The following is a 23,298-nucleotide window of genomic DNA, read 5'->3' as shown; positions in this document are numbered from 1 at the left end:
TTAAATGGGCCGTTAACAGGCAGAAATCTCATCGGGGCGATATTGAGCCCAAATATATAGCGGGCAGTTAACGGGCTCGAACTGACGATGGGCTGCAATGGAGTCAAATCTTTAACGGGCCAAATTGGCACATCTCGTACGGGCCGTTGGCTTAAATGGACCTGACACAAGTAGGCCTTATATGGGCCGGCCTGCTAATTTTTACTGGGCCGGCCTTTTTCACCGAAATGGGCCACTGTTGGGCTGTGCCACGTGTCGACCTATCATAGGCGCCACATATCCAGTGAGTGGATGACATCTGTCCCAACGATGAGCTGACATGTGTTTCCTCTAGCCAATGATGATTTTCCACGTGGAAAATCCCCATTGGTCGGTGCTGTTAACGGGTTATCGGATCCAAAACCCGACCCGATAGCTTAACGGCGTTCCGTTACGGTGGATGCCACGTGTCGGTCACCCTTGACGAAAGCACTTTTGTGACGCGTGATTTATCGTCATGGAAAGTGGACACTTCCGTCATGATAATTTTGGTAATGTCATGAAACACTTCTACGATAGCACAGGTATGACTATCTTGATTCTGTCATAAATTTGTCATGGATGTACATGCATGACAAAAAACGCGACCTACTGTGACAAACACGTATCATCACGGAAGTGTATTTTTTTGTAGTGATAGCACTCATGCTTATCTTGCGCATTTTAGAGTATCCACTTTCACTTGTCTATGAACTGTGCAGGCAACCCAGAAGTCCTTTATCGCGGACACGGCTATTCGAATAGATGATGTTAACCCTGCAGGGGTGTACTTCTTCACACACGCTCTCGCCACTTACCACCATGTACACGTCATGTATCTCGACAACCTTCAAGCGGAAGCCTGGCGAGGGAATCGACCATGACCTGACTAACCAAACAAGTCTCTCGTCCATGTTTATTGCCTATTCGGGTTCCATCCGCAAGGATATCCGACTGGGGTGTCGCTCACGGCCCCAAATGATGTGTACAGGGTTCCAAGCCCACCAAACGGGTGGCGCTTGGCATACCCGGCCACGGTGCCTAATCTGTCCCAAGCCCACCTGTACCGGGTGCCACTTGGTAGACTACTAACACTACCTACAAACACCAGAAACTAGTTGCAACTCCTGGACAGAGATCATGTTGATTAATAAGTCGAGAGGGTCGAGTTACCAGAACCCAATGTGTGGTTGTAATTGTTCATGGATCACAAACACAGAACTCAGTTCCTGAGAATGGCTTCAATGAGACAACCCACCATGTACTCCTACATGCACTCTCACCAATACCTTTACCAAATCGTGTTCACACACTTAGCTCACAACAGTAGGACATGTAAACACACCTCTAATTCATCCCCGAGGAATCAGACCTGACTCAACTCTAGGCAGTAGCAGGCATGACAAACAAGCATGAATGAGTAGGCACATCAGGGCTCAACAAATCCTACTCATGCTAGTGGGTTTCATCTATTTACCGTGGCAATGACAAGTCATGCAGAGGAAGGGGGTTCAGCTACCGCAGCATGTAACAGTTGAAACGGTGTTGTCCTAATAAAGTAAAAGAGAGCAAGAGCGAGAGGGTGGGATTGTATCGGAATGAACAAGGGGGTTTTGCTTGCCTGTCACTTCAGAAGATAGTATAGCTCTTCATCGGTGTCATCGATCATGTCATCGGAAACATCGTCTACTAAGAGGAAACAACCACCAGCAAACACAAAAGGAACCACAACCGATGCAATGCACATTCATATGAATGATATGTCATATTAAAGTACTGAATTGACCTAGTGCAACAGTTAGTCATATTCACAGAAGTGGAAATCAAACCAATAGCAAATTCCAACTCCAAAACTAATTACCATTTATTCCATAATCGTGAATTGTCCTATTCAGTGAGGTTAACTTGTTCAAACATGCATGAAAATGCCATATTCAGATTCTTTGGATTTTTCTTCTCATTTTACATATATAAATCTTTTCAACCTGAGTTACAGATTATTTACTATGAATTTTAGAAGTTTAGGGTAATTTCTGAAATTTCCTGGTTATTTGGAATTAGAATAAATCTAGAAAAGGATTTACTACGTCAGCCTAGCGTCAGTGTGACATCAGCGGTCAACTAACCCGGTCCAGGTCAAACCTGACCGGTGGGTCCCGCGTGTCAGTGTCTAACAAAACTAACCAAGCTTAGTTAATACTAATCTAACTTAGTTAGCAGGGCAGGGCCTGCTGTCAGTGACTGATGGGGTTGTTAATGCCTAAACTAATTAGGCCACATTAGTCGGCCGGAGATTAGTCGGCGACGACCACAGCCGATGGTGGGGGTTCACCGGAGTTGCGCCAGAGGCGAAAGATCTACGCGCCGAGGGAACCAGAAGGTAGCCTGTGCCCGCGCGCATCCAGAGAAAGCAACAGGAGGGCGTGGGGTGGCCAGATTTCGTCGGAAGCGAGCTCATGGTGGCGGCCGAAGTGCGGGTGGGGTCGGGTTTGGCGCTACAGTGTATGGAAGGAGAATCTCATGGGTGCAACGTGCTCCTAGTGGTGAGCGCGCTTACGGGCTCAAACACGGGTGGCGGCAGCTGTGGCCGCAGCTGCGCCATGGACGGCGGGCGGAAGCTCACGGCTCCGGTGAATTTGACGGCTACAAGATGCAAACGAGGCAGGGGAGAGAGGGATTCAACGTAGGAGCTCACAGCGAGGTCGTCAGTTATCTCAGCATGCTCAAGGACGGCTTGGAGACGACGGAACGTCAGTGGCGATCTCCGGTGGTAGAGGAGGAAGATGACGAGGTAGCCGACGATGCGGGGCGCCTGGCATCGTGTGGCTCTTTGTAGATGATGAAGACGATGTTGCGCTTCTTCTGGGCGGGTCGGCAAGGCGAGGGAGGGCCGGTGGCCACGGTGGTGGTGGATGGCGGTGACGAGCTCCGCTCGGTGGCTGCTTGCGATAAACAGAGGAGGGGAGAGAGGACGGGAGTGATCGGGTTATGTTCGGGGACGGGCGTGGCGACGTCCTGGCGGGCCGAGGAATGGGTAGGCAGGGTGGAGGTGGCCGGGCGTGTGCCCGCGTGCAGTGGCCACACGCCTGGCGTCCTTCTGGCGCGAGGTGGGAGACGGTGGCAGCTCTGGTGGGCTGGGCCAGGTAAGTGGGCCGCCAAGTAGGTTCTCCCTCTCTTCTGTCTTTCTATTTATTTTTGTTTTCTATTTTCTGAAGTCTGTTTTGATTTGATTTAACATATCAAATCATTTTAGTAGCTTCTGAAAAGATTTATGTGGCTTGATACTAAATATTCAAAGCCACTCATAGGTTCTCAGGGTTATCGGATTTATATTGTATACATAGCAAATATAAATCCAGTTCAAATAATTATTGATTTAATTCAAAGTCCCAAAATAATCATTTCTGAGATTCCAAAAATATTGGTTTGAGTTTTTAGCTCTTGCCAATATTTTAAGAGATTAGCAGGAACATTTTCTTGGGCTCATTTGAAAAGATTTTAATGTTGATCATTCTTAAAGGTTTCTGAGGCTTTGAAAATTCCCTCAATTCAACTTCCTTGAAGTTAAAATGATGCATGGATGCTTGATGCAACTAATACACTCAGGTATTCTAGGGTTGTGACATGCTTCACCTGTCAAGCAGAAAGTCTCGAAGCAGGCCTTGGAGAGGCGGTAGTTCATTGCCAAAGAGATCAAGAAACTAGAGGCAGCTGGTTTGGTCAGAGGAGTAATGCATCCTACGTGGTTAGCAAATCCAGTGGTAGTCCAGAAGGCTAATGGGAAATGGAGCCTTTGCATTGATTTCAGGATGTCAACAAGGCTTTCCTGAAGGACCGATTTTCCTTGCCGTGCATCGACCAGATTGTGGATTCCACTTCTGGTTGTGATTTGCTCTCCTTTCTGGACCTGTACTCCGGATATCACCAGATCTTCATGTCCAAAGAAGATGAAGAGAAGACGTCATTTATCACTCCATCCGGTACATACTGCTTTGTCCGCATGCCATTCGGATCGAAGGGTGTCGGGTCCACTTTTGAGAGGGTAGCCCAGATTGGTTTTGAGACATAGTTACACAAAAATATAGAAGACTATATGGATGATATTGTGCTCAAAACCAAGGATAAGACCACCCTTATCCAGGATTTGGAGACATTTGCTAATCTACACAAGATCAATTTGAAGCTTAATCTAGAGAAGTGTGTGTTTGGTGTTCCCTCCGGCAAGCTACATGGTTTCTTCGTGTCCCATCGGGGGATCGAAGCTAACCCCGACAAGATCAAAGCCATTGAGCAGATCCAAACACCAAGAACAGTTAAGGATTTGAGGCGCTTAACATGGTGCGTGGCCGTGCTAAGCAGATTCATCTCCAAGTCTACTAAGCATGCCCTGTCGTTCTTTAAAATTTTGAAGAAGGCAGAGCTTATGAAGTGGACCCCGGAAGCAGATGCAGCTCTGCAGGAGTTGAAGGCCTACTTATCATCTGTGCCTACCTTGGTTGCGCCCAAACCCCAAGAACCATTGTTGCAATACTTGGCGACAACCAACCAAGTGGTCATTGCGGCCTTGGTAGCATAGCGAGAAGTGGATGAGGTAGAAAGTGAGCAGAAAATAGCAGAGACAGGGAAGGATCGGGAAAGCAATGAGCACGGCAACGAGAAGAACCGCAAGGACATGGCGAGAAAGAAAGTGGTGCAGTGCCCAGTGTACTTCGTCAGCTCCTTGTTACAGGGGGGCTAGATCAAGGTACTGTGGTGTGTAGAAGTTGATCTTTGGTCTCGTTATGGCCTCAAGGAAACTGCGCCACTACTTCCAAGCCCACGAGATCACAGTTGTCACTCGTTTTCCGCTCCAAAGGATACTCCAAAACCCTGAGGCTACTAGCAGAATAATGGAGTGGGCTTTGGATTTATCCAACTTTGGTTTGAAGTTTGAGAGCACATCAACTATTCAGAGTAGGGCACTGGCAGAGTTTATTGCAGAATGGACGCCAACCCCTGATGAGGAAATTACAGAGACAGCTATCCCCAGCAAGGAATCACCCCAAGAATGGATTATGTATTTTGATGGTGATTTTCCCTACAAGGTGCAGGGGCTGGCATGCTTCTTGTTGCCCCCTCCGGGGAGCACTTGAAGTACGTCATCCAAATGCATTTTGCCCGGGAAGAAGCCACCAACAATACAACTGAGTATGAAGGGCTCCTTGCTGGGCTCAGAATTGCAGCAGAATTGGGAATTAAGAAGCTGATCATTCGAGGAGATTGATAGCTTGTGGTGAGACAAGTCCACAAGGATTATCAAAGTCCACTGATGGAGGCATACGTCGAGGAAGTGAGGAGATTGGAGGAGCACTTTATGGGTTGCAAACAGAGCATGTACCCCGTGCGGAAAATAGCATAGCTGATCACCTGTCAAAGTGTGCTGCGCAGAAGCTTCCTATGGAACCAGGAACTTTTGTTCCCTGTCCCTCTCAACCCTCCGTATCACCAGCAACAATGGCCCAGAAAAGGAGAAAGTTGTACTATAGTAAGCCTCTCCCGGTTGAGCCGTTTGCACCCGGCAGAGACCCTGCTAGAAACAATTCCTCACAGCCTGCCGTACCACCCCCTCCAGTCGGGCCCATGGACCCCGCGAACGAGGCTGATGCTCCCGAAACAGAGGAGCCACTAGTCCTCGTTGCCGAGCCCCAGGCTCCAACTTGGGCAAGGCACATTGTCCACTTCCTCCAGACCGGAGAACTCCCCGGCGACCAGGATGAAGCTGAAAAAGTAGCCCGAAGGGCCAGTATGTATCAGTTTGATGATGACACTCTATACATAAGGAGGCCCAATGGTGTGAAATTGAAGTGTGTCTGTCGGGAGGATGGACAGGAACTGCTGGCTGAGATTCACAGAGGAATGCGTGGCTCCCACATTGGATCAAGGACATTAGTTGGGAAATCATTCTGGCAAGGATTCTATTCGCAATAGAGAAGGTGACTCCTCACCTCTCCTAGGCGACTCCTAGGCGACGCCTAGGTGCACACCGTCGGTGGCCACTCCGGCCCCAGCGGCCACCACTCCTGCCACTTGTCACTCGATGATGGCAGCCACTTCACACCTAGGAGGAGGGAGGACAACTATGGATCCACCTTTGCTCAACTTTGATCGAGGTAAAGAGCTTCAACAGTCTATGAAGCAAAAGTTTGGTCATCACATGGTGTTTTCTCCTGGTTTTCGCCAAAGGGAGTTCACTATTTTTGTTTCTTTTTGTCATGCTCGTTTTCGGTTGGATTGTCACACCGTTAGTATAACTCTCCAGTCCTGTTTTGGTGTGTATCCTTAAGGGTTTCGTGTTCTTACCTCAAGGAAAGAGCTTTCAAGTTCTCAGTTGCTTCTAAGGCTGTGGGTTTTTAGATTTACAATCAAGGTCATGTGGTTGAAAAAACTTTGAATTGGTGTTTAGTCTTTGGGGTGCTGGAGGTCTCAATTGGATTCGTGAAGAACAACTTTTTTATCGTGAAGAAGACGCATCTTGGACTTTGGTAACAAGTGGATCACGACCAAGAACGGTTGCCGACAACGTCTTCGGTGATCATGGGCGGCCGTCGGTGTTTGCTCGCTTGGCAAATATTCCGGAGTCTAGTAATAATGTGGCTTTGGGCACTAATGAGGCCTTGATAATGGATCATAACACCCCAGGCGAGGGTCACACAACGGTTTTTTATGGCGGCAATTTGGCCTTTTCAAACTTTTAGTGCTATGCGTGCGGTCAATTGGGCCACTTTGCCACGGACTGTAATGAGAAAAGGCTGACTGGGCTTTATCCGTTTCTATGGTTTGACTCTTTCCCCAGCCCGCCAGAAGAGTTTTGGGCCCCTGGCGCGGTCCAAGATTGGTTTAAGCCTATTGGCCCGGCCCGTGACCCTTTGATAGTTTCCTCTTTTAGTGAGCTGTGTTGGGGATCTTTCCTTAATTTTCAGGCTCAAATAGCACTTTCCTCCTCAACTTCTGCACCATCTTCCTCTGCTTCTCTATAGTGCACAAACCCTCCTCCAGTCACGTCAAGTTCATCTACGGCAGTGCGTGCATGCGGGCCTACTCCAATGGCCAACATCCCAATCGACCCGCGCCCCTTTGTGCCCCATGGCTTTGATATTCAGCAGATTGCGGGGCACAATGGGTTGCTCGGGTGGTGCTTCCTCATCCACCTCGTCGCCATGAAGACTGTGTGATTGCCTCCATTCATCCTCTCCCGGCTGATGCGCCATTCCCCAATGTAAGAGATGTTCTTAAAGAGTTTGTTGTACTTCATAAGTAGTTGGGATTAAGGGTTATTCAGAGGTGTCTGTTCGGAGAAGCTTATGTACGCCTAACCAGGGTTAGAGATAGGGATAAGTTGGTTCTTGATAGCTCTCATGAATTTGGAGATGTGTTTATATCTTTTGTGAAGCACGACGAGGGTAGAAATTATAGGAGAGTTCACTTCACTAGAACTGTCTGGCCTCTACTGACAGGTGTTCCATTTGATTTGCGAAACACTGAAGATTTGGCTACTGTTGTTAGTAAGTTTGGTCGTTTGATCTCTTCGGACAAGGAGGATGAGCACATGGGACGTATTGTGGTTAAAGCTAGAGTAATGAGCTTGGATATAGTTACCAAAAGCTTGAGATGGTCTGAAGGGGATGAGTCTGAGGACGATGGCTGGTCATCTTCTATTGAAGTTCTTGCTAGTGAACTCCTTGGTGGGGGCCCAGCTAATGAGGACCCAATTCCTCCGGGTCATGTTGATCCACACCCTCTACTAGAAAATGTTGATGCTGCTGGTGGTTTTCACCATGATGCTCTTAATAATAACCAAGATGACATTCATGTTGAGGATAACTGGGAGCAAGATGGAAATTGGGAGATGCCACAACAAGAAAATCACAATGCTGCTCTTGATGACCTTTTAGATGTGGTTCAACAAGAGGAAATGGCCTGGGATGATGGAGAGGAGCTGTTACCTGCTGCAAGAAACAGTAGTTTATCCTCTCACATGTCTTTCTCTGAAGGAGATAATTCAAATTCCCTTGTGCCACCTGTCATTATTGGAGATTTTCATATTCGGGCTCAATCTCATGTTGTTTTGCCACCACCACCTGCATATGTGACTGTCAGTGGTCTTCAGAATATCATCCAAGCTTATCAATCTGATGATGATGAGCCTCTAGTGCCTGAGCAGAATGTTGCTTCTCCTCCACATGTTGCAGTTGTAGTGGATGTTGTGCTTGCTCAAGTGGAAGTTGTTGTAGTTTAGAATATCAATGTTGCAGAGAACTTATTATGTGGGAATAATGAAGTGAATGCCCAAGAAAACACTTCTGGGCCACAAGATTGTTTGGGAAATCTCTCTTCTCCTTTGGAAGCAGATTCTGAGCCAACTGCTTCCTGGGAGACCACTACGCATGAGCAAATATCTGGTTAGCCAGCTGCTATAGATGCATGCACTTCTTCTTTCAGCTCTGCTCACATCAACTCTACAAGGGGAAGTCTTGAACTAGTGGCTAACATTGGAGAACTTCAAATGGGCTTCATGGTAATTGGATTACTCAAATTAATGAGCATTTCAATGGGGAACCTTCACTTCTAGGTCTTAAGTATATTTGAATAGCTGCCTGTGGTAATAATGGTCATGCTATGTCAGAAGAAGGTCTTGTGCTGTGGAAGAAGCATTTCCAAGAGCCTGTGGAAAATAAGACTGTATTCTCCACAAGCATTCCTATAAGTTGGTTCAACTTTATTGTTTGACACCTGATAAGATTGATTGGACAGTAAACATGTTAAAATATGTCAGGTGGGAACTATTTACTGAGGTTGAGGGCAAGGATAAAGTTATGCTTTTCCACATACCTGATAAATGCCCTGCCTCGCATGCTCCTATTTGTCAGGCCATTGTTCTTGACAAATAGCAGACCCTGGACAAGGATAAAGAAAATATTGGAGTTGATAACAATCAACAAGATGCGGAATCCCAGGCTCTACTATAACCTTTTGGGCCTGACAACCTCAGGATGAGGAGTGGCAAAACTCCCATTGTTGAACCTGAGGTAAGGAAGAGTGATAGAATTAAAAAGGATAATGTTGGGTATAAGATAAATTCTTGCTCAAATTTCAAATGCTTACCCTGCAATGTTGTCCCTCCCATTATAAAAAATTACTTGTAAAAAATCTCACTGCCTCTTTGTGTAAGGTTGCTGAGAGGGAGTTGGAGGACAAGCTGGCCAAGAAGCCAAGAAGAAGGCAGGATGAAGATTTGGTCAAGGTGCCCTTGGCCAAAGGGGAGGGAAATGCTCAAAAGTCCCCCTGATGATAGTACATCTGCAACCTAGTGATGGTTGGAGGGGTAGTCTTGTTGGCTCCTCATCTTACCTTTTGGGACTATTTATAAGTGGTGTAATTTTGGAATGTTGTCCTTTTGTAGACTCTGACTATTTGGTGATGTACTACCTTAATGGAATTTATATGATGCAATTATGTTGGATGATGCGGTCATTATGTGAGATGATGTGGCTCATGTTTTTGTTGTTTGATCAGTTAGTTGTAAGTTTAGATCAAGTGATGGTGCTTGACTTTTGGTTGGTTATACCCACAAGTCTCCATGAATAACACAAATAGAAGTTGGAACATCCTTAATTGGAACATTAGAGGGATGAACTCTGAAGTTAAATGGCTGGCTTTAAGGCACAAAATTGATGAGAGTGACTACAACATTCTTTGTCTTCAAGAAACTAAGAGAGAAACCTTTGATCTTGCATACATACAAAAATTCTGTCCCAATAAAATCAACAAATTTACTTTTCTACCATCTGTTGGGGCATTAGGTGGACTGCTAATTGCTTGGAATGGTTTTCTGTTTACTGGAGAGGTTATTGCTCAAAACAGATTCTCTCTTTCCATACAACTCACTAGTCTGCTTTCAAACCAATCTGGGATACTCACTAACATCTATGGGACCTATGAACCACAAGACAAGATTGAGTTTATTGATTGGTTTCATAATATTCATACGCCTGCTAATGTTCATTGGATTCTTCTGGGAGATTTCAACTTTATTAGATCACCTTCAGATAGGAACAAACCTGGTGGAGATGTGAATGATATGCTAATGTTCAATGAGGCTGTTAGAAACCAAGGTTTACTGGAGTTGCCTATGCATGGAAGACAATTTAGCTGGAGTAATATGCAACAAGATCCTCTTTTGGTTAAACTTGATTAGTTTTTACCTCTGCATCTTGGATGACCACTTTCCCCAATACTGTTGTGCTTCCACTAGCTAAGCCTATCTCTCATAATTTGCCTCGTGTGATTAAAATTGGTACTGCTATTCCCAAAGCAAGAGTTTTCAGATTTGAAAATTACTAGTTGCAACATTCCTGTTGATAATTTGGATGCTACCAAGTGCTTAAGTGCAAAATTCAAAAATCTCAGGAGGGCCTTGAAACACTAGGCTAGATCTCTCTCTTGACTTAAAACTCAGATTGCTAAAATTAATGAGGTGATCTTCCTTTGGGACTTCTTTGAAGAGTTTAGAGAGTTGGATATTTATGAATGGAACTGCAAGATAATTCTTAAAGAGCATCTTTTATTTTTGTTGAGTAACCAGAAGATTTACTAGAAGCAGAGGGGAAAATTAAGGGGTGAAGTTTGGAGATGAAAACACCAAATTCTTCCACACCAAAGCTTCAATTAATTATAGGCGTAACCACATTGTTGTTCTCCAGAATGATGACCAAGTGGACATTTCTGACCATGTAGGAAAAGCTGCAATCTTATGGGAAGCTTATAAGAAAAGAATGGGGACTTCTCAAAAAATCACCACTTATTTTGATCTGGAATCTTTATATGGCCAGAAACCAGATGCTTCAATCTTTGAAAATTTAGAGTTACCTTTCACAGAGGAAGAGGTCAATGATGTGGTCAAAGAGCTTCCATTGGACAAATCTCCAGGTCCAAATGGTTTCAACAATGAATTATTTAAATCATGTTGGGATATTATAAAAGGGGATGTTCTTAAGTTAATTGTTGATTTTCATGCTGGACAACTTTACCTTGAGAGTATAAATACATCATATATCACACTTATTCCTAAAAGTGGCACACCTCTGACAACAAATGATTTTAGGAAAATTTCTCTCCTCAACTACTGTCTTAAGCTCATCACCAAATTGTTGGCAAGTAGATTGCAGAAAGTAATTCTCCAACTAGTGCACATTAATCAGTATGGTTTTCTTAAAGAAAGAGCCATCCATGACTTCTTGGGATGGGCCTATGAGTATCTTCATCAATGCCACAAGTCCAGAGAAGAGACAATTGTGCTAAAGCTTGAATTTGAAAAGGCTTTTGACACCATTGAGCGCCAAGCAGTATCGGATATTTTGAAAGCTAAAAGTTTTGGGGACAGATGGATCACATGGATCATATGTTGTTCTCCTCTGCTTCGTCGGCTATTATGTTGAATGGTGTCCCTGGAAAAAAATTATTGTCTTAGAGGAGTTAGGCAAGGGGATCTACTGTCTCCTCTCCTCTTTGTCCTTGCAGCCGATCTGCTTCAATCAATCCTCAACATGGCTATGCAACTTGGTTTGCTTTCATCACCCCTACAAGTGGATTCTTGCTCTGATTTTCCTATAGTTCAGTCTGCAGATGATACTCTAGTTCTACTTCAAGCAGATGCAAAGGAACTTCATTGCCTAAAATCTCTCCTCAACACTTTTGTTGATGCCACAGGCCTTAATGTGAACTACAATAAATCAAGTCTTATCCCAATTAATGTGCCTGAGGAGAAAGTGTAGATTTTGATAAATACATTTCAATGTAAAAGGGAATCTTTTACTTCCAATACCTGGGGACACTACTAGGCCTTCACAAACCTACCGTTGAGCAGTGCCTTCCATTAGTAACAAGATTGCAAAAAAGCTTGTGGGTTTGTCCTCATTTATGACTCTGGCTGGTAGACTGCTACTAGTTAAGTCAGTCTTAAACTCACTTCTAATCTACTTCATGGGATGCCTTGATGTTCCTGTCATAATTAAAATCTAGGTAATCAAATATTTGAGACACTGTTTGTGGAGAGGCCCTGATTTAGAAGACCATAAACCTGCAATGGTGGCTTGGACTATTGTCTGTAGGCCAAAAGATGAAGGGGGCCTGGGAGTGCTGGATATTTTTGTGCAAAACAAAGCTTTGCTGCTTAAGAATCTTCACAAGTTCTATAACAGGCATGACATTCCCTGGGTAAATTTGATCTGGGAATCATATTACAACAATGGTTCACTTGCGGGAAGTAGTTGGATTGGATCATTCTGGTGGAAGGCCAATCTTAAGCTCATTGACAATTATAAATCCTTGGCCAAATGTAATATTGGTGATGGAAGAAGTGCTCTCCTCTAGTCTGACCTATGGCACACAGCTTGCTTGTAGGATATGTTCCCATACCTATTTTCTTTTGTGAAAAACAAGGACATTACGGTGCACTCAGTCATCCACGCTGAATATCTGGAGGTCCTGTTTCATTTGCCTTTGACTATGCAGGCATTTTCTGAGTTTGAATTAATGGAGGACATTTGCATATCCTTAAGAGCTTCTAAATTCCTTGACTGTACTGACTCTTGGAGTTATATTTGGGGAAATGAGCAATTTTCTATGGCTAAAGCATAAGGTGTTCCTCTGGAGGCTCCTTCATGATAGGCTAAACACAAGGAATTTATTAAGGAGGAAAACGTTCCATCTGGACAGCTACAATTGTGCTATGAACTACTGCCAGCGAGAGGAAACACTACAACACCTTTTTGGACCTTCCCCTTTGCTGCTCAATGCTGGGATCTGGTCTGTCCCTCAAGACAAGACAATGTTTCAGTTCTGGAAGCTTTTGCTGACCTTAGGCAGAAATTGCATGTGCCTTTCTTCATGGAAATTTTTATCATAGCATCTTGGGCCATATGGATTTCCAGAAATAACCTCATATTCCAAGCCATCCCTCCTAGCATCTATACGTGGAAAGCCATTTTCTTGGAAGAACTCAACTTACTTAGATTTAGGATTAAGAAGATCTATGCCAGGGCTTATTGCTCTTGGCTAGATAATCTGGCTTTGTAATTTTAGGTGATTAGCTCTTTTTTCTGTTTCTTTTTCCAGGTTTCTTGTTGGCTTACCTCAAGCCTTTTGTAATCTAGACTTTGTTCTATTTTTCTATTTGCTTAAATTAATAAAATAATTGCAGTGGGGTTTTGCCCTATCGTGTATAGTCAAAAATGATTCTATTGTCCCACAGCCCTCCAAGATGCGGTTGAGTTAGTGTAACACCCCGTATGTAACTTGCCATATTTGTATTCCAACTCTTGCCATTTCCGGCACTAACTAATGATATTTTCCTCGTTGTCGGGTTTTTGTCTCCGTGTGCTTTTGTTTTGTCATGCGTCTCATATCATGTCATCATGTGCATCGCATTTGCATATGTGTTCATCTAATGCATCCGAGCATTTTCCCCGTTGTCCGTTTTGCATTCCGGCGCTCCTATGTCCTCCGGTGTCCCTTTCTACCTCTTTTCGTGTGCGGGTATTAAACGTTCTCGGATTGGACTGAGACTTGCCAAGCGGCCTTGGGTTACTGCCGGTAGACCGCCTGTAAGGTTTCGTGCCATTTGGACTTCGTTTGATACTCCAACGGTTAACCGAGGAACCGAAAAGGCCTCATGTGTGTTGCATCCCAACACCCCTCCAAAGTGGCCCAAAACCCACATAAACCTCCTCCATCATCTAGGTCGTTCGATCACAATCGCGTGGCCGAAAACCGTGCTCAATTTGGAGCCTCCTAGCTCCCTCTACCTATAAAAAGGCCTCTTCCCCAAAAATTCTGGATCCCTTCCAACCCTAGACCTAGCCCCGCTCCTCTCCGCGCGGCCGGACACGTCCATCCGCGCCGGACGCCACCGCCGCTGCCAATCACGCGCTGCCATGTGGTGTGCCGCCGCCCTCTCCGCCGCCGGCCTGGGCGAGCCTGAACCGGGCCCCCCGAAGCCCGTCACCGCCCCCGCGCCTCCTCGTCTCTTCTCCGCCACCGCGTCGTCAGCCGCGCCACCCGACTCCCTTCCCCGCCATCGCCGCGCCACCTCGTCGCTGGTGGCCACCACCCTCGCTGCCCTCGCCGCTCCGGCGACCCGCGCCGGCTGGAACCCGCTCCGGCGACGCCCACACCTCGCCGGCCGCCTCCTCCTCATCAACTCCGTCGAAGCTCCAGTGTACCTCGACTTCCACGCCCGATTTGGATCTGGATCTGAAAAAAACCCTAGCGGTTGACTTTTTGTCCAACTCCTAGTATTTTTATGCATATTTCATCGCATCATAACTCTGCATCCGTGGCTCCGTTTTGGACGTGTAGCATATCAAATTGTTCGTCTCGACGAGTACTTCATTTCATTCCATTGCACCATGTGCATTTGAGCTCATCTTGATTCCCTAAATGCTGTTGCAAGAGTGCTAGTTGATGTCAGTTTCAGATTCTTATCAGTAATTGGACTTTTGTCATTTTTGCCATGATTGATGTGTACCTCCTATGAACTTGAGCCCTACATGAGTTTTGAAGTACGCCATGCCATCTTTACAGAGGTGTATGCCATGTATTTTTGTGATCTCTGTGGTGACTAGCACAAGCATGCAAAGTAGCTCTCATAATGTTGCTGATTTCAGGGACTTAGAAATCTTCTATGTCTTTGCCTTGTTAATATTTTTATGCCATGTATTCTTGTTGCTAGAGAGTGATCCATGCCTCTTTTGAGCATGACCAGTAAGGATATTTTGTTGATATTGTTGTGCTCTATCCATCCATGTCTTTGTTTGCAATTTTGGAGCACCCTAGCTTGACTCAATCGAGCTCTACTTTTGCTATAAAATGATCCTGGCAGAATGTTTACGTGTTAAGCATTTTTGCCGAGCTTGTTGTAGTTGATCCATGCATGCTATGAGGTTGCTCTTGCCATGTTTAGCTTCTATGCCATGTATACTTGCTGGGTGTATGCTTAGTTTGTCATGCAATGCCTTGTGGTGAGTCCATCGAGCTCGTAAACATGCCTACTTAATATCTGTTTTCCCATGTTCCAGTTTTCTACTAAGTCTGAATCCGTTAACGATAATTGCTATGTTCACATGGTTGCCATTCTATTTGCTGATCCCTTATGGCTTATGGTCAGTCAGGGACTTTTGTTGTATGCTTTGAGTATCTTCATGCCATGCCTTGCTTTGACAGGATATGTTCCTGTAGCATGTTGTTACCGTGCTCTAAACATTGCTTCCTGATGTTAAATTCCTGACTTGTTATTTTCACCAAGTCTGTAACCTGATATCTTTTGCACTTTTGCTATGCTTGTTTGAACCTGCTATTGTGTGAATTAGCCATAGCTCAGTGTTCATCTTTTGTTAAGAATCTTGAGTGGATACCTTCCATGTATCTTGTTGCTATGTTAGATTGCAGTAGCTTGTTGTTCTTTATGCATTTAGGTGGCCTCGTGCTATTAATCGCAGATCGGTGCCATTATTGTTTTGCTTGCCATTTGCAAACCGTGCATCCGATTCCAGTTACCTTTATATCGATTTCGACCGAAATCAACTCCTCTTTCCAATGGCACTCTTGGTTTTCCAAGTTGAGGCTAGGATCAATATTTCCTTTCGGAAACATGCATGTGCATCGCATATCACATCCCGCATATCACGCCATGTTTTGCATCATGTTGTTTGTGCATTGCACGTGGTTGATTGTGTCTCCCTTTGCTTGTGTTCTTACTTGGGTAGAGCCGGGAGACGAGTACGTGATCGAGGAGCCCGTTGAGTACGCTTATGAGGATTAAGCTAATGTCAACTCGGAGAACTTTGTAGGCAAGATGACCATACTCTTGAAATCACTTCTATCTTTGCTTGCTAGATGCTTGCTCTTTTGCTATGCCTATGCTACAATACCTACCACTTGCTTATCATGCCTCCCATATTTCCATGTCAACCTCTAACCCACCTAGTCCTAGAAAACCGTTGTTTGGCTATGTTTCCGCTTTGCTCAGCCCCTCTTATAGCGTTGCTAGTTGCAGGTGAAGATTGAAGTTTTTTCCTTGTTGGAACATGATTATTGTTGGCATATCATTCTTACATCTTGTCTATTTTAATGCATCCATATACATGGTAAAGGGTGGAAGGCTCGGCCTTATGCCTGGTGTTTTGTTCCACTCTTGCCCCCCTAGTTTCCGTCATACCGGTGTTATGTTCCTTGATTTTGCGTTCCTTACACAGTTGGGTTATAATGGGAACCTCTTGACAGTTCACCTTGAATAAAACTCCTCCAGCAATGCCCAACATTGATTTTACCATTTTCCACCTAGCCTCTTTTTGCCTTGGGTTCCGCGGACTCAAGGATCATCTTAATTTTAAACCCCCGGGCCAGTGCTCCTCTGAGTGTTGGTCCAACTTGTTAGCCGCTGGTGGCCACCAGGGGCAACTCTGGGCTGGCCTACCGAAAGTTTGGACAATCCGGTGTGCCTTGAGAACGAGATATGTGCAGCTCCGATCGGGATTTGTCGGCATATTCGGGTGGCTTTGCTGGCTTAGTTTTACCATTGTCGAGATGTCTTGTAACCGGGATTCCAACTCTGATCGGGTTGTCTTGGGAGAAGGAATATCCTTCGTTGACCATGAGAGCTTGTGATGGGCTAAGTTGGGACTCCCCTGCAGGGATTTGAACTATCGAAAGCCATGCCCATGGTTATGGGAAGATGAGAATTTGTTAATGTCCGGTTGTAGAAAACCTTAAACTTAACTTTATTAAAATGAATCAACAGAGTGTGTGGCCGTGATGGTCTCTTTTCGGTGGAGTCCGGGAAGAGAACACGGTCTCGTGTTATGCTTGAACGTAGGTTGATCTAGGATCACTTCTTGATCATAGTAAACCGACTGTGCCTTTGCCTTCTTTTCTCGCTCTCTTTTGCGTATGTTAGCCACCCTATTTGCTAGTGCTTTCTGCATCTCCACATCATACCTTTTACCCCTACCTATAAGCTTAAGTAATCTTGATCGCGAGGGTGTGAGATTGCTGAGTCCCCATGACTCACAAATTACTTCCAAAACCAGATGCAGGGACCGATGATACCGCTCCAGGATATTCAACTTAGCTCAAGTGGGAGTTTGATGAGGACTCAGGATGATACTACGTTTCTTTTCCAGACGATCAGTAGTGGAGCCCAGTTGGGGCGATCGGGGAATTTGTTGCATTTGGGGTTGTTCTTTATTTTGGTTCCGTAGTCGGACCTTGATTGTATCTGTATGAATGTAATGATATTTATGCTATTGTGTGACCTGGCGAGTGTAAGTCAACTATGTACCTCTTTTCCTTAATCATTACATGGGTTGTGTGAAGATTACCCCACTTGCGACATTGCTTACAATGCGGTTATGCCTCTAAGTCGTGCTTCGACACGTGGGAGATATAGCCGCATCATGGGCATTGTAGTTAGTCACAAAATGTGAGGCCTACCAGTTCCATTCCAAGAAAATACACCCGTTTGCCCAAGCCCTTCAGACAATCCCTCTATCATGGCCATTTTCGGTCTGGGGGCTCGATATTCTCGGCCCCTTCCCTCGAGCAATCGGGGGCGTTGAATTCTTGTTCGTTGACATCGACAAGTTTACAAAGTGGCCGGAAGTGACTGTCCTGAGAAAGGTGACTGCTCAGTCGGCTATCAAGTTCTTGAAAGAATGTGTGTGTCGTTTTGGAGTTCTGACAGGGATCATCACTGACAACGACACCTAGTTCATGAGCCACGCCTTCATGCAATATGTTCGTACCCTCTGATGCAAGATCTCACTCACCTCTGTGGCACACCCCCAGAGCAATGGAGAAGTTGAGAGGACGAAAGCTGAAGTGCTACGTGGACTCGAGATAAGAACTTTTGATATGCTACAGAAGCACGGTAGGCGGTGGATCCAAGAGCTGCCGGTAGTTCTCTCGTCTCTCAAAACGACACCTAACCGAGCTACCAGGCAGACTCACTTCTCCTTGGTCTACAGGGCAAAAGCAGTTATCCCCACGGAACTCATTTATGGGTCCCCTCGATTGCATGCCTACGATGAAATTGCATAGGATCAACATCGACATGACAACGCTGTGCTACTGGAGGAGAACCTACTCCAGGCTGCTACACATCCTACATGCTACCAACAAGCCCAGCGTCACTATTACAGCCGCAGGGTTCATGCCCAGTGTTTTGAGGAAGGTGACCTTGTCCTTAGCCGCGTTCAGTCCGCCAAGGGTACAAACTAGTTGTCACCGAAGTGGGAAGGCCCTTACCGGGTAGTACGAGTGACTAGACCTGGCGCAGTCCATCTAAAGACCGGAGATGGCACTCAGTTGAAAAACTCATGGAATATTGAGCATCTCCGCAAGTACTACCCATAAGGCGCGGCTGTCGGGCCCTACCCGGCAGCCACCCTTTTGTACAGGCCTGGCCTCAGTTGCATGTAACCCCTTGTACGAAGCGGGGGCGATAACCATGTGCAAGAGAAAATAATTAATCTCTGTAAGGGGGGCCCCAACTAGGATTGCATGCATGCATGAGCACACCAAGATCACTTCATAAGCATTTCATGAGCATTTGCATACGCATGTAGATAGGATCGCATCATGCATTCACTCTCATCTAGATGAAGTTACAGGTTCCTGCCGCAAACTTGGCTTTGTCAAGGAGTTGTGAAGATTGCCCGGCGCAACGATCCCTGGCAAGCCAAGAAAATAAGTTTTACCTCATGTCTATTTGTCTTCTGTAAAGCTATAACTTGTGCATACAGAAACATCGCCACTCTCTTGAAACTAAGGTGCTCCCATCTTTGACTCGAACGTCGCTCTGGCCTAGATGGTCGTACTGACATTTTTGATAAAAGAAGTTGGCGGGGGGCTGGCCCCTCCATCTGTTCCCGACAGACGTAGCTCTCCGGCAGACAAAGAGGGTGCCGACAGGATAGCCTGCCGGGGAAAACTCGTCTATTTACATTAAAGGGGCATCTCACCTCGGCATGGACGTACACACGCACGAGTTCCCGACAAGGTTCATCTTTTTCATTCATATGCTAATACAAGTACAAGCATTACAGAACACAAAGATGGACTTGAGGGATTACATTATTTGAATTAAAATTTGGCGATTGCCTACAAGTTTAAGATTGAAAAAAGATAAGGGCACCGTTATGCATTTTCCCTTGTCCATCTCCCTCAAGGTATTATAGGGAGGGACTAAAGAAGCAAGAGGTGGACTTGTCTTGGATTTGGCGCATCCCCAGGATCAAGAGAACGTTGTCCCCTGAATGGACGGCGGAACCAAAGGGGTAGGAGGTATGGTGGCACTGAAGGAAGCCCTGACGGGGGTAGCGGAGTCACTGGCAAACGTGAGCCGTCAGAATGGCTACCCCCATTCCTGGTGCATCGTGGGTTGCTACTACCTCTTGTACCGATGCCATTCGACGATCCCGTCGCGGCAGCCGTGCTGGGCACCATGCTGTCCGAAGGACTCCCCACAAAGAACATGGTCGTCCCCAGTGGCTCTAATAGCGGAGGCCACCATGCGCCCAGAAGACGTGAGTAGGAGCGAAGAGCCCTATTGTACGGAGGAAGGACGACACCCAGGAGGAACCAGATTCGCCCCTACTAGTGGTGAATCTCTTCCATGGTTCCTCCCTAGCACCACAAGAGGAAGAACAATGGGGAGCGATCGACTACCACACGCCATGCCTACGTTAAGCCGCGACACGGCGTCGCTTGCGCCACCTCCCACTGAAGTCAAGGCCACAGGCAGCCCGGTGGCAAACACACCGGGGTTGCCACTCCTGGCGTCGGTGCTGCACCGCCCAAATCTTCCTCTCAGATCCAAGGGAGATCCCAAGCAAGAGCCCGGGGCTGACCCCAGGCCCCTCTCTTCGACATAGCTAGCAGAATCAAAAGATGAGAAGAGAAGGAATGCAAAGATGGATGACTCCTCCCCTCCCTTTTTATAGGCAGGACGAGGAGGAGGGTTGCTCCATCAACGGGCGGCCACCCTCCTCCTCCGCCAATTCAAGGGCCCGGGCCCTCACCACGATGCTCTCCCGTGCCACGCGCCTCCGTTACCTACCCCGCGCAATGCATGCAACATACGTGGCCAAGGATAAGGGAACGCTGTGGGAAGAGTAAATTGGCAGTTTCTACCCCATGCGTTAAAGTCATTCACGGGCCATCACTCGAGCGGCCCCACCACTATTGGCTTTACACCACGTGCGGGGAAATTGGAAACTGGCCCGAAATCAAGACTGGTGAAGAAGCAATGAAGACCTCGAGGGGCCGACCCCTTCATTAACCCTACATGTGCACTTATTAGGCCCTACCCCGACGACGCTTAGCAGCGCGTTCAGGTCAGGCCCATGGGCTTCTATCGGTGCAACAAACCCTGAGTCTATTTCCCAGACTATGCACAGGCACAAGAGCAAGGTTGATGCGCCAACCAAAGCCAGCATACAAGAAACCAAGTGAGTCAAAGAACCAGCATGCAGCTCAGAGAGACTAAGGCCAAGCCGAAGAAGCAAGATATCACCAAGAGAAGGGCCTCCCTTGCCAGACATGTGAGCCCGGCAAGGGACAAGGCCACCCCTAGAAGCAGACTACCAAGGCACACCGGCAGGGCCTGTCAAGGCTCGCGGAGGCAAAACTACCTCACCAACCACTCCAGCACGACCCACGTCGTCGATCAGTGAAGTGGGAAGCCGCAAGATGATTAAGTGGAAGCCATTCGCCACATGCTAGCCATTTCCTAAGAAGAAACCCACAGATGACACATGTCCTGCGACGTGTCAAGAGAACAGGCGCGGAGCTGGCAAGATAGCCCGGCAATCCTTGCCGAGTAACCAGTGATGTCACACTAAGCAGTGCATTTAATGCGCCTTGTCAGCCCGTAGAGTTAGGTATGATAGCACTGTTTTCTATCATTTCAGTGCATAAGGACTAATTTGCCATTGTAGTGACCCCTTGATCTATAAAAGGAGGCCCATGCCAACCGTAGAAAGGGTTGGAAAGTTGATGAACCCACACCCTCATACGCGCATAGTCGCTACTTCCCTAAGGCAACCCCTGTCGGGCAAGTGTACTATGCTTCACCACCTCCATTCCATCATCAATCCACCAAAGCCGGAGTAGGGTTTTACGCCTCGCCGCAGCCCGAACCTGGGTAAATTGCTTGTGTTCTCTCTACCGTGCTGACGTGCGCTGGTCTGCACTTTGTGCAACTCGACGTCCCCCCTGCCAAACCAGCAAGGGGCCTTCTGGTCCCATAGGTGGCCGCGGATATCCTGCGAGACCTCACGAGCCCTTTGCTTTATATAAGAGTTTGTACTAGTTTTCTACAAAAAGGATTGGTCCACCTTGCTGCACCTTGTTTACTTTTGTTACCTATTACCCGTTACGAATTATGTCATCATACAACTATCTGTTACCGATAATTTAAGTGCTTGAAGAGAATACCTTACTGAAAACTGCTTTTCATTTCCTTCTGCTCCTTGTTGGGTTCGACAATCTTACTTGTCGAAAGGACTATGTCGGCATCCTGGGAACGGGGGTGCCTAAACTTGCCTACCTGCGGCCTGGAGTATGGCTCCACTAGTGGCCTGGTACGGCCCATGTTCAGCAACAACAACTCAAGACCCTCGCAAAGGGCCAAGCCTCGCGAGGCGGACAATGCCAAGACCTCCCTGAGGGTAGCCTCGGTAGGCTGGCTCTTGAGGAGCGGAGATATCTATGGAGGGAGCACCTCGCGAGGTTCACGTGACGTGAGCCATGACGACCAAGGCCAGGCGAGCGCTAGCGGGCGCAGTGTACCAGTTTCCTCTTTGGTGCTAAGGAAGCAAGCGCGAGCGTGGGGTCCCTAGGAATAAAGAAAAGGTTTACATGTCGGTGCAACAAGACCAAGATCAGCAGGACGGCAAGACAGAGGTCATCATGGTGCCCACAACAGCATCACCACCAGAGCCTTTGGCAGGTGAAGACTACCTTTTGTCAGGATAGCTTGTACTAGTTGTCCCCCTTCAAAATTGGCGTTGTGGGATCCCTTCCTGCCTAACATTTGATAAGAGGACCAAGGCCACTATAAATAGGACTTAGCCACAACCATAGAGAAGGATCTGGGATCAGACTCATTCCACCCTAACGAGCTCACCAGCTCATCGAGCCCAAGAACACCTCACCTCCTGATGTTGTTCAGCCATTGTATTAGTTCATCCTTAGCCACCCGAGGTAATCCACCCACAAACTGGAGTAGGGTGTTACACTGCAAGGTGGCCCAAACCAGTATAAACCCTCGCACCTCTTGTTCTTTGGGTCCGTCGAGCTAGGTCGTGGAATCGTTGAGTGAGCGAGCGAGGAAGAGAGTCTTCTTCATGGCCACCCCAGAGTTCGAACCTCACAAGGCTTTGTCGCAACCCACAATCCGACATTTGGCGCGGCAGGTAGGGGTGCGCCGGAGCTCCGCCTCTTCGCTTGCTTCGTCTCTCCGCCCGGCTCTCATAGCAGGCGCCGCCCCACCAGCTGGGTCGACGGGCGCGCACGAAGGCGCCATGGGCCTTCGGGCCTTCACCCCCGCCTTACAACAGGTGCAGTGGTCGTGCAAGTTTAAGCTGGATATGCCGCCTCACTACGATGGCACAGCGGACCCAACAGCCTTCCTGCTGGTACACGAGGAGACTGTTCGGGAAGCTGGAGGAGATGATAGGGTCATGGCCAACTGGTTCCCGATGGCCCTGGCCTGCATGCCGCGCGCCTGGCTGCTCAGCCTGCTAGGATCCTCGGTATCCTCCTGGGAAGAGCTGTGCGGTCTCTTCGTCGTGTGCTTCGCGGCACCAGCGCCACTTGCCGTTGCTGCCATCCTCGGTGGCTCGCAAGCACCGCCATCATATCGCCACATCAAGCAGTTCTTCTGTTGAATGAGCGCCGCCTCTATGCAATAGGGACCTCCCCGGGATGGGCGGCGTCCAAGGGCGCCCCCTCTATGCAATAGGGACCTCACCTTCGACTCAAAGGACCATCCGGCGACCATCGTTTGCTCGGGCGTGCTCCCGATGCTCTGTACACCCACCATCTGCAACGTGGCGGTAACCAAGACCCTCATCGACGGCAGGGCTGGCCTCAACGTGCTCTCCGTGGAAGCTTTCGACTTGCTCCAGGTACCGCACGGTTGGCTCCGTCACACCAAGCACTTCTACGGAGCTGGCGGCGGTT

The sequence above is a fragment of the Triticum dicoccoides genome, chromosome 2A, assembly GCF_002162155.2.
Source record: "Triticum dicoccoides isolate Atlit2015 ecotype Zavitan chromosome 2A, WEW_v2.0, whole genome shotgun sequence".
Classification (NCBI taxonomy): Eukaryota; Viridiplantae; Streptophyta; class Magnoliopsida; order Poales; family Poaceae; genus Triticum; species Triticum dicoccoides.
The sequence above is the reverse complement of the archived record's forward strand: the minus strand, read 5'-3'. Positions refer to the sequence as shown.